Genomic DNA, 12854 nt, shown 5'->3' on the forward strand with positions numbered 1-12854 from the left:
TGATGATTTTTTTTTCCTCTGAAATTACTACTTTCCAGATTTTTATATATTTGACATGTTTCATATGTTTCTATTCAAAACTCCTCTGATTTGAAACTAATTTAATTTTTATATAAACATGAACTGTTGTATAACTTGGATATAAGGTTTATGACTTATTGTCTTAAATTTTTATAATATTTTCCTCTGAAATTAAAAATTTCATCCTTTTATTTCTTCTACTTTCTCTGTTTCTTTGTCAGGGTTGTTGTACTACAATGTTGTACACACACACACATACACACACTCACTTCTTCACTTGGCATCATGTCCAAATGTTAAGTAAAACAACTGAGTCAACATATGAAATCCAAAACTTCCCTCCTTCCCCTTGGTTAGTAGTTTTACTTATTTATGTAGACATTTGAGCTTCATTATACTAAATTCATGACTTGGGTACTCTATCCCACATAGTCAATGACAGCACCATATTGACTCCCCCACAGAGCAGATGGCTTTAAAACTTCTAGCACTATTGACTTTATCCCACAAAGAAGGGACTGGATCAACACAACAGGCTTTCTTTTTTTTTTCTTTGAAAATTACCACTAAAATAAAAGTTTCCTGCTCCTCAGGATGATTGAAAGAGAGAAAAAAGAGATGCCAGAATTGATACACTAGTGGATTAACTTCCAAAGAAGGAAATCAGATGTGGGAGAGAAGGCTCCTAGACTTACCACATTAACAATGGGAAATATAAACAAGCAGAAAATATTTTACATTAAGATGTTATTCAGAAAATAGCTAAACTGCAGTCAATAAGTGGAGGTTAATAAGAAGAACGCTGCCTTTTGAATACGTGTTTAATGGATAAGATGTTAGCATATGCAGAAGTTTTTTCATTAGTCATTGAGATATTGCAAGTTAAAGAGCCAGGCTAGAGTGAAGTGAGGCATTCATCCACAACAAAATTTAAAGGAGTGATAAAAAAAAAAAAAAAAAAACCCACAGCGATTAAGATAAATGATATTTTGATGAAACATTTTTAAAAATTAAAAAATAATAAAACATATCAAAAGTTTGAATAAAAGACAAGACCTGTTGTCTGGGCCACAATGAGGTATCTATTGGAATGTACAAAATTTTAGAAGACTAGCAATACCAAATGTTTTCAAGAGTATAAAGCAATTAGAACTTTCCTAAGTTGTTGGTTAAAATATTAAAATTTTTAATCATTTTGGAAAACTTAAACAGTTTTTAATGACATTAAACATACAATTAAACTATGACCAAACAATCCCAGACTCATCCTGGTGTATACCAAGAAAAATGAAAACGTATTTTTACAAAAAGACTTACTGATGCTCATAGCAGCTATATTAATAGCCAAAGACTGGACTTCTCTGGTGGCTCAGTGGTAAAGTCTGCCTTGCAATGCAAGGGATACTGGTTCAATCCCTGGTCCAGGAAGATCCCACATGTCATGGAGCAATTAAGCCTGCATGCATCAACTACTGAGCCTGCACTCTGGAGCCCTCAAGTGGCAACTACTAGGCCCATGTGCCACAATTACTGAAGCCCAGGCACCCTAAAGCCCATGTTCTGCGACAGGAGAAGCCACTGCAATGAGAAGTCCAATACCGCAAAAAAAAAAAATAGTAGCCCTGACTCACCACAACTAGAGATAATCCCTGTGTGCAGCAACAAAGACCTGGAACAGCCAAAAATAAATAGTAAGAACTTACTCAGTGATCAATGCAAAGAAATAGAGGAAAATAACAGAATGGGAAAGACTACAGATCTCTTCAAAAAATTAGAGATACCAAGGGAATATTTCATGCAAAGATGGGCACAATAAAGGACAGAAATGTATTGACCTCACAGAAGAGAAGATACTAAGAAGAGGTGGCAAGAATACACAGAAGAACTATGGGAAAAGATCTTCACAACCCAGATAATCACTATGGTGAGATCACTCATGTAGAGCCAGACATCCTGGTATGCAAAGTCAAGTGAGCCTTAGGAAGCATCAATACAAACAAAGCTAGTGGAGGTGATGGAATTTCAGTTGAGCTATTTTAAATCCTAAATGATGATGCTGTGAAACTGCTGCACTCAATATGCCTGCAAATTTGGAAAACTCAGCAGTGGCCACAGGACTGGAAAAGGTCAGTTTTCATTCCAATCCCAAAGAAAGGTAATGCCAAAGAATGCACAAACAACCACATAAGTGCACTCATCTCACACGCTAGCAAATTACTGCTCAAAATTCTCCAAGCCATGCTTCAGCAGTACGTGAACCGTGAACTTCCTGATGTTCAAGCTGGTTTTAGAAAAGGCAGAGGAACCAGAGATCAAATTGCCAACATCCGCTGGATCATCAAAAAACTGAATGTTCCAGAAAAAAAATCTACTTCTGCTTTATTAACTATGCTAAAGCCTTTGATTGTGTGGATTACAACAAACTGGAAAATTCTGAAAGAGATGGGAATAGCAGATCATCTGACCTGCTTCCTGAGAAAATTGTATGCAGGTCAAGAAGCAACAGGTAGAACTGGACATGGAACAACAGACTGGTTCCAAATAGGAAAAGGAGTATGTCAAGGCTGCATATTGTCACCCTGCTTATTTAACTTCTATGCAGAGTACATGGTGAGAAATGCTGGACTGAATGAAGCACAAGCTGGAATCAAGATTGCTGGGAGAAATATCAATAACCTCAGATATGCAGATGACACCACACTTTTGTAAGAAAGTGAAGAACTAAAGAGCCTCTTAATGAAAGTGAAAGACGAGAGTGAAAAAGTTGGCTTAAAACTCAACATTCAGAAAACCAGGATCATGGCATCTGGTCCCATCACTTCATGGTAAATAGACGGGGAAACAGTGGAAAGAGTGACAGACTTTATTTTTGGGGCTCCAAAATCACTGCAGATGGTGATTGCAGCCATGAAATAAAAGATGCTTGCTCCTTGGAAGAAAAGTTATGACCAAACTAGATAGCATATTAAAAAGCAAAGACATTACTTTGCCAACAAAGTTCCATCTACTCACAGCTTTGGTTTTTCCAATAGTCATGTATGTATGTGAGTTGAACTGTAAAGAAACCTGAGTGCCAAAAATTGATGCTTTTGAACTGTGGTGTTGGAAAAGACTATTGAGAGTGCCTTGGACAGCAAGGAGATCCAACCAGTCCATCCTAGATGAAATCAGTCCTGAATATTCATTGGAAGGACTGATGTTGAAGCTAAAACTCCAGGACTTTGGCTACCTGTTTCGAAGAACTGACTCATTTCAAATATCCTGATTTGGGGATGATTGAAAGCAGGAAGAGAAGGTGATGACAGAGGATGAGATGGTTAGATGGCATCACCAACTCAATGGATATGAGTTTTAGTAAGCTCTGGGAGTTGGTGATGGATGGCGAAGCCTGGCATACTGCAGTCCATGGGGTCAGAAGGAGTCGGACATGACTGAGCGACTGAACTGAACTGAACTGCACTGAAGAAATAGCCAAAGACTGAAAACAACTTAAATAGCAGAAGAAAGGATAAAAAAATTATGCCATATTCAGCCATGTATTCTTCATGGAAACCATGTAGAAATAAAAGGAATTAAAGATTAGATCCTGTATTATTCTATTGATACAAAGCTCAAGAACAAGCAAGATTATATTGATAGAAATTAAACTTAGAAACACAAGTAATCATGTGAGCCTGTGAAGGTATCAACTAGAGTTGGACTGATATGATGGTTTTTTTTTTTTTTTTCTCTTTTTTTTGCTTTAGGTACTTGCATCTGCCAAACCCATTCAAATCCACAATTAAGATCAATGAGCTAGGTTACATGAAACGTACTTTCATTTCAAAAGGGGGGAAAAATGAAAGGGAGACTAGTGCAGTGTTTCTCAACCTTTTCTCATTATTCCCTCCTTAAGTAGCTTTTTTGAATACTTTTTTCCTAATCATTCCTCTATATATGAAGTTTTAATACCATAGATACATCTATCTGTATATTTTTCATATAGTTATGCTTCATATATTATATGATAAAGTCTTTTGTTCTCTCCCTAAGAACTCATTTTCACTTGCTCAGGGCCATTACTTCTACTGAGAAAGCATGGGCTAGAGTTAAGTGGGTTACACAGTAGGTTGTCAGAATCACCAAAGTGAAATTTAAAAATTAACCACAACTCCTCTACTCTAGGTATCCAAATGAGAAATTGGCCCATATATAAAGTATTGAGTGAGGAATATAATTAATTTTCTTGAAATGGTGAGGTAAGGAAACTGATATTTAAACTTTTAGGATAAATATTCAATATAAAATAATGCATAAAATTTGTGTAGACAAAAATAATTGGTTTTATTCATTAACAGACATCTGTATTAAACATTTTAAATACTTTTAAGCTGATAGTTTATTCTGAAGCAGAAATAATGCCTCAAGCAAAGTGGGAACAGAATTTTATAATCTTGAAATACAGAAAACTGTTTCATTAATTGACTTCAATTTATATACTCTTAGTTTTTTCTCCCTTTTTCTATTGCTTGAAAAAAAATTTAAATGATAAAGATCTTTCTGCTTTTTCATTGCTTAGAGCTGGATATTTATTCCAACAATATAAATGATGTTTTTCTTTTACCATTTGCTTACAATAAATACCTGTAGCAACTCAGTGGTCATCAGAGTTATAACTGAATATTTATTCCATATATCTCCTTTATTATTTAAATTTTGCATCACTGGCAAAGCTATACTTTAAAGTTGTAAGCTTTATTATGCTGGTATATCAGGCAAATGAGTGTTTGATGGGGTGTGCTAATGTGAGCTAAAAATAAAATCCCATCTGTTCATGTTTCAAACCACACTGCATCAATACCCTGCATATTGGGTACTACATAATTTAATGAAACACAAATAAAAATTTGCTTATTTTTAATCTTTCTATAACAGTAAAATCCTGCTAGTTTTAAGAGGAAACAATTCATGTATGAGTTTCTGGAAGGCAACATATTTGCGTATTTGTCAAGATAAGATGAACATAAATAAAAGTAAACAATCCAATGTCTGTTTTAAATCCAAGAAAAATAAAATACTTAAGAATGTATACCATAAAAGTTGAATCATTTCATCAAGTGCTTGAATAACATAATATGTTTTAAGTAAGTATATACTCAAATATTTTTCACATATAGAATGATTTGTCAACTGGAAAATGCATATCCTTTGTGAATTGTTATGCTTCCTGGCTAAGTAAACACTATTTCTTCTTTTATTTCACTTTCGCAATCAGTCTTCATATCCTCTTAGGCATCAAACCCGTTCCTAAAAATTTTCTATGCCGTAAGTGTTCTGGTTGGATTCTACTGAGTAAACTACCTGATGATAAACAGAAAAAATTATTCTCACAAATCCATTGTGTTGTTTGCTATATTTCCACAATGTACATTTGCTAAAAGAATTTTTAAATTAACAATATTTAATATTTGTTATGGATATTTTATTTTCTTATGATCAGGAGACACATTTAAAGTGAAATATATCAGATCAGATCAGATCTGTTGCTCAGTCGTGTCTGACTATTTGCGACCCCATGAATCGCAGCACGCCAGGCCTCCCTGTCCATCACCAACTCCCGGAGTTCACTGAGACTCACGTCAATCGAGTCAGTGATGCCATCCAGCCATCTTAACCTCTGTCGTCCCTTTCTCCTCTTGCTCCCAATCCCTCCCAGCATCAAAGTCTTTCCAATGAGTCAACTCTTTGCATGAGGTGGCCAAAGTACTGGAGTTTCAGCTTTAGCATCATTCCTTCCAAAGAAATCCCAGGGCTGATCTCCTTCAATATGGACTGGTTGGAACTCCTGGCAGTCCAAGGGACTCTCAAGAGTCTTCTCCAACACCACAATTCCAAAGCATCAATTCTTCAGCCCTCAGCTGAAGAATTCTTCACAGTCCAACTCTCACATCCATACATGACCACAGGAAAAACCATAGCCTTGACTAGACGGACCATTGTTGGCAAAGTAACATCTCTGCTTTTGAATATGCTATCTAGGTTGGTCATAACTTTCCTTCCAAGGAGTAAGTGTCTTTAATTTCATGGCTGCAGTCACCATCTACAGTGAATTTGGAGCCCCCCAAAATAAAGTCTGACACTGTTTCCACTATTTCCCCATCTATTTCCCATAAAGTGATGGGACCGGATGCCATGATCTTCATTTTCTGAATGTTGAACTTTAAGCCAACTTTTCACTCTCTGCTTTCACTTTAATCAAGAGGCTTTTTAGTTCCTCTTCACATTCTGCCATAAGGGTGATGTCATCTGCATATCTGAAGTTATTGATATTTCGGGCGCAGGAGGGCCTAGAGGAGCTATCCCATGTTGAAGGTCAGGAAGGGTGGCGGTGAGGAGATACCCCTCGCCCAAGGTAAGGAGCAATGGCTGTGCTTTGCTGGAGCAGCCGTGAAGAGATACCCCACGACCAAGGTAAGAGAAACCCAAGTAAGACGGTAGGTGTTGCAAGAGGGCATCAGAGGGCAAACACACTGAAACCATACTCACAGAAAACTAGTCATCTAATCATACTAGGATGACAGCCTTGTCTAACTCAATGAAACTAAGCTATGCCTGCAGGGCAACCCAAGATGGGCAGGTCATGTTGGAGCGATCTGACAGAATGTGGTCCACTGGAGAAGGGAATGGCAAACCACTTCAGTATTCTTGCCTTGAGAACCCCATTAACAGTATGAAAAGGCAAAATGATAGGATACTGAAAGAGAAACTCCCCAGGTCAGCAGGTGCCCAATATGCTACTGGAGATCAGTGGAGAAATAACTCCAGAAAGAATGAAGGGATGCAGCCAAAGCAAAAACAATACCCAGCTGTGGATGTGACTGGTAATAGAAGCAGGGTCTGATGCTGTAAAGAGCAATATTGCATAGGAACTTGGAATGTCAGGTCCATGAATCAAGGCAAATTGGAAGTGGTCAAACAAGAGATGGCAAGAGTGAATGTCGACATTCTAGGAATCAGCGAACTGAAATGGACTGGAATGGGTGAATTTAACTCAGATGACCATTATATCTACTACTGTGGGCAGGAATCCCTCAGAAGAAATGGAGTAGCCATTATGGTCAACAAAAGAGTCTGAAATGCAGTACTTGGATGCAATCTCAAAAATGGCAGAATGATCTCTGTTCATTTCCAAGGCAAACCATTCAATATCACAGTAATCCAAGTCTATGCCCCAACCAGTAATGCTGAAGAAGCTGAAGTTGAACGGTTCTATGAAGACTACAATACCTTTTAGAACTAACACCCAAAAAAGATGTCCTTTTCATCATAGGGGACTGGAATGCAAAAGTAGGAAGTCAAGAAACACCTGGAGTAACAGGCAAATTTGGCCTTGGAATACAGAATGAAGCAGGGCAAAGACTAATAGAGTTTTGCCAAGAAAATGCACTGATCATAGCAAACACCCTCTTCCAACAACACAAGAGAAGACTCTCCACATGGACATCACCAGATGGTCAACACCAAAATCAGATTGATTATATTCTTTGCAGCCAAAGATGGAGAAGCTCTATACAGTTGGCAAAAACAAGACCAGGAGCTGACTGTGGCTCAGACCATGAACTCCTTATTGCCAAATTCAGACTGAAATTGAAGAAAGTAGGGAAAACCACTAGACCATTCAGGTATGATGTAAATCAAATCCCTTATGATTATACAGTGGGAGTGAGAAATAGATTTAAGGGCCTAGATCTGATAGATAGAGTGCCTGATGAATTATGGAATGAGGTTTGTGACATTGTACAGGAGACAGGGATCAAGACCATCCCCATGGAAAAGAAATGCATAAAAGCAAAATGGCTGTCTGGGGAGGCCTTACAAATAGCTGTGAAAAGAAGAGAAATGAAAAGCAAAGAAGAAAAGGAAAGATATAAATATCTGAATGCAGAGTTTCAAAGAATAGCAAGAAGAGATAAGAAAGCCTTCTTCAGTGACCAATGCAAAGAAATAGAGGAAAACAACAGAATGGGAAAGACTAGAGATCTCTTCAAGAAAATCAGAGATACCAAAGGAACATTTCGTGCAAAGATGGGCTCAATAAAGGACAGAAATGGTATGGACCTAACAGAAGCAGAAGATATTAAGAAGAGGTGGCAAGAATACACAGAAGAACTGTACACAAAAGATCTTCACGACCCAGATAATCACGAAGGTGTGATCGCTGACCTAGAGCCAGACATCCTGGAATGTGAAGTCAAGTGGGCCTTAGAAAGCATCACTATGAACAAAGCTGGTGGAGGTGATGTAATGCCAGTTAAGCTATTCCAAATCCTGAAAGATGATGCTGTGAAAGAGCCACAGTCGATATGCCAGCAAATTTGGAAAACTCAGCAGTGGCCACAGGACTGGAAAAGGTCAGTTTTCATTCCAATCCCAAAGAAAGGCAATGCCAAAGAATGCTCAAACTACCGCACCATTGCACTCATCTCACACGCTAGTAAAGTAATGCTCAAAATTCTCCAAGCCAGGCTTCAGCAATATGTGAACCGTGAACTTCCAGATGTTCAAGCTGGTTTCAGAAAAGGCAGAGGAACCAGAGATCAAATTGCCAACATCCGCTGGATCATGGAAAAATCAAGAGAGTTCCAGAAAACCATCTATTTCTGCTTTATTGACTACGCCAAAGCCTTTGACTGTGTGGATCACAATAAACCGTGGGAAATTCTTCAAGAGATGGGAATACCAGACCACCTGATCTGCCTCTTGAGAAAGTGAAATCCCTCTTAAGAAATTTGTACGTTGGTCAGGAAGCAACAGTTAGAAGTGGACATGGAACAACAGACTGGTTCCAAATAGAAAAAGGAGTTCTTCAAGGCTGTGTACTGTCGCCCTGTTTATTTAACTTATATGCAGAGTACATCATGAGAAACGCTGGACTGGAAGAAACACAAGCTGGAATCAAGATTGCCGGGAGAAATATCAATAACCTCAGATATGCAGATGGCACCACCCTTATGGCAGAAAGTGAAGAGAAACTAAAAAGCCTCCTGATGAAAGTGAAAGTGGAGACTGAAAAAGTTGGCTTAAAGCTCAACATTCAGAAAACTAAGATCATGGCATCCAGTCCCACCACTTCATGGGAAATAGATGGGGAAACAGTGGAAACAGTGTCAGACTTTATTTTGGGGGGCTCCAAAATCACTACAGATGGTGACTGAACCCATGAAATTAAAAGACGCTTACTCCTTGGAAGGAAAGTTATGACCAACCTAGGTAGCATATTCAAAAGCAGAGACATTACTTTGCCAACAAAGTTTCGTCTAGTCAAGGCTATGGTTTTTCCTGTGGTCATGTATGGATGTGAGAGTTGGACTGTGAAGAAGGCTGAGCAATGAAGAATTGATGCTTTTGAACTGTGGTGTTGGAGAAGACTCTTGAGAGTCCCTTGGACTGCAAGGAGATCCAAGCAGTCCATTCTGAAGGAGATCAGCCCTGGGATTTCTTTGGAAGGAATGATGCTAAAGCTGAAACTCCAGTACTTTGGCCACGTCATGCGAAGAGTTGACTCATTGGAAAAGACTCTGATGCTGGGAGGGATTGAGGGCAGGAGGAGAAGGGAACGACAGAGGATAAGATGGCTGGATGGCATCACTGACTCGATGGATGTGAGTCTGAGTGAATTCCGGGAGTTGGAGATGGACAGGGAGGCCCGGCGTGCTGCAATTTATGGGGTCGCAAAGAGTCGGACATGACTGAGTGACTGATCTGATCTGATCTGATCTCTGATACATATATATATATATATCCTTTCACCTATTTATATAACTGGCTTTGGTAGCTTTCATTGAACTACCATGAACACAAGCATTATTTAAAGTATTCTATTGTGAGATATAACACCACTCAGAGTGTTCATAGTTTGATAATTCTACTTTATACCCAATACACTAGTTAATAGAAATGTATGTACATATTTTTATCTTGAGGTATAATTATTATCTTTTGCACTGATGATTGCATTTCTATCAAAGATAGACGTAAACATATTCTCTAGATTCGTTCCCTTCCATCTTTCCTGTTCAATCACACACATATTTTAGGCAAAATCAACACAATCTGAGATGAAATTTCACAAAACATTGTTGGAAATACTCACTCTCTAGTAATAGAAAGATGCTGAATCATCATCTTTTAGCTTATTTTTCTGTGTGAGATTTCCTGATATCTCCACCACATTGCTTTGACTCTGTAACTTGGTTTCTATTTTCCTACCTAAGCCACTTCTCTGATGGGGTCAACTTAACTGTTGTATTTGGTTTGACAAACTATACATCTAATTTATTACCCAAACAAGGACATTTTTTTGTTTGTTTGTTTCATCTCCTGATTTACTAACTAGTCATAGGCCCCATCAGTGACAGAGGCAGTCTCACTCTTGTAACATTAGTTTTAAAAGTATGATTTTAACCCAGCTATAGACATTAACATGCTGCTGCTGCTAAGTCGCATCAGTCGTGTCCGACTCTGTGCGACCCCATAGGCGGCACCCAACAGGCTTCTCCGTCCCTGGGATTCTCCAGGCAAGAATACTGGAGTGGATTGCCATTTCCTTCTCCAAGGACATTTCAAAGAGTGAAATGAAACCCTAGTATGAAAGAAACTGGAAAAAGAAGCATAAATCAGGTCTGTCCTGGGAAAACTTGGATGAGTGGTCAAATTAAGGTCTGACCATATTAGGATCATATTAGTAGAGTTAGAACCTTACATGGACCAATTGACTGGTTCAAAATTGGTAAAGGAGTATGACAAGGCTGTAAATTGACACCCTGCTTATTTAAATTATATGCAGAGTACATCATGCAAAATGTTGGGCTGGATGAATCACAATCTTTAATCAAGATTGCTAGGAGAAATATCAACAACCTCAGATATGCAGTTGATACCACTCTAATGGCAGAAAGTGAAGAGGAACTAAACAGCCTCTTGATGAAGGTGAAAGAGGAGAGTGAAAAATTTGGCTTAAATCTCAACATTCAAAAAACTAAGATCATATTATCCAATCCCAACACTTTATGGCAAATAGAAGGTGAAAAAGTAGAAGCAGTGACAGATTTTCTTTTCTTGGACTCCAAAATCACTGCAGATGGTGATTGCAGCCTTGAAATTAGAATATGCTTATTTCTTGGAAGGAAAGCTATGACAAACCTAGACGGCATATTAAAATCAAAGACATCATTTTGCCACCAAAGTCCATGTAGTCAAAGCTATGGTTTTTCCAGTAATCATGTACAGATGTTAGAGTTGGACCATAAAAAAGAGTGAACACTGAAGAACTGATGGTTTCAAATTTTAGTGCTAGAGAAGACTCTTAAGAGTCCCTTGGACAGCAAGATCAAGCCAGTCAATCCTAAAGGAAATCAACCCTGAATATTCATTGGAAAAACTGATGCTGAATTTCCAATATGTTGGCCACCTGGTGAAAAGGACAGACTTATTGGGAAAAAACCTGATGCTGGGAAAGACTGAAGGCAAAAGGAGAAAAGGACAGCATAGGATGAGATGGTTAGATAGGATCATCAACTCAATGGACATGAACTTGAGCAAACTTTGGCAGATAGTGGAGGACAGGGAAGCCTAGCATGCTTCAGTCTATGGGGTCACAAAGTATTGAACACAACAGCGAATGAACAACCACAAAATATTAAGACATTATTTCTACAATCTGTCCTTCATCCATATAGATTTATACCATTTGAAACCCAATACTTCTCATTTAACCATGGACTGAATAGTCCATATTTAATTTTATGTGCTCACCAGGAGGGATGGATATGATGTTTCTCAAATTATCATTCTTCAAGTCAATTTCCCCTCTAAATAGTTCATATTGCTTGCTCTGATTTAGCTGCTCTTGCAAGCTCTCAGCTATGTTCAAAATTCTAGAATTGATCTCTTCACCTTTGGAAGTTTTGAGAAAACAGAAGATAAAGTTCTATACATTCTGTACTGTAATGAGATTCTCGATGTGTAGTGGAAAAAAAAAGTTTTCTCTTTTCCTCCAAGGAAAGTTTTATAATTTTATATTAAAGAAAATATATCTACATATTATAATCAACATATTAATTGAAAAGTCTTATCTATTTTAATGAGTATCATTGGATTTATATGTTTAAACTTTTAACATACAATATAATCAAATTGTAAACAAACTAAAGGGAATTGATAGATACCTGAATTAAGACTTTTTTCTGTGCACTTTTTGGCAAGAGTAGATTGTTGTTGTAGTTGATATTCTTGTTTAGTCTGACTCTTTTCCTCTCCCATGAACTGTAGCCCACCTGATTCCTCTGTCCATGAAGTTTTCCAAACAAGAATACTGGAGTGAGTTGCCATTTCCTTCTCTAGGGGATCTTCCCAACCCAGGGATCAAACCCACATCTCCCGCATTGGCAGGCAGATTCTTTATCACTGAGCCACTAGGGAAGACCAAGAGTAGATTAGCATCTAGAAATAGGATTCTTAGTACTGTGGTACTTCAGGTACTACAAGCAACAATATTTCAAGGCAATAAATCATGAAATTAAAACCATAAAAATAAATATTTTCTGTCTAATATTTTATGAAAAAATAAAATGAGTCTTTGCAATCAAAGAAGAGAGGGTATTTAGACTAATATTTCTGGCTGGTTGGACTAAGAAGTGAAGTCATTCAATTGTGTCCAACTCTTTGCGACCCCATGGACTGTAGCCTATGAGGCTCCCCCATCCATTGGATTTTCCAGGCAAGAGTACTGGAGTTGGTTGCCATTTCCTTCTCCAGAGGATCTTCCCAACCCAGGGACTGAACCTGAGTCTCCT

The sequence above is a fragment of the Bos taurus genome, chromosome 2 (assembly GCF_002263795.3).
Source record: "Bos taurus isolate L1 Dominette 01449 registration number 42190680 breed Hereford chromosome 2, ARS-UCD2.0, whole genome shotgun sequence".
Taxonomy (NCBI): domain Eukaryota; kingdom Metazoa; phylum Chordata; class Mammalia; order Artiodactyla; family Bovidae; genus Bos; species Bos taurus.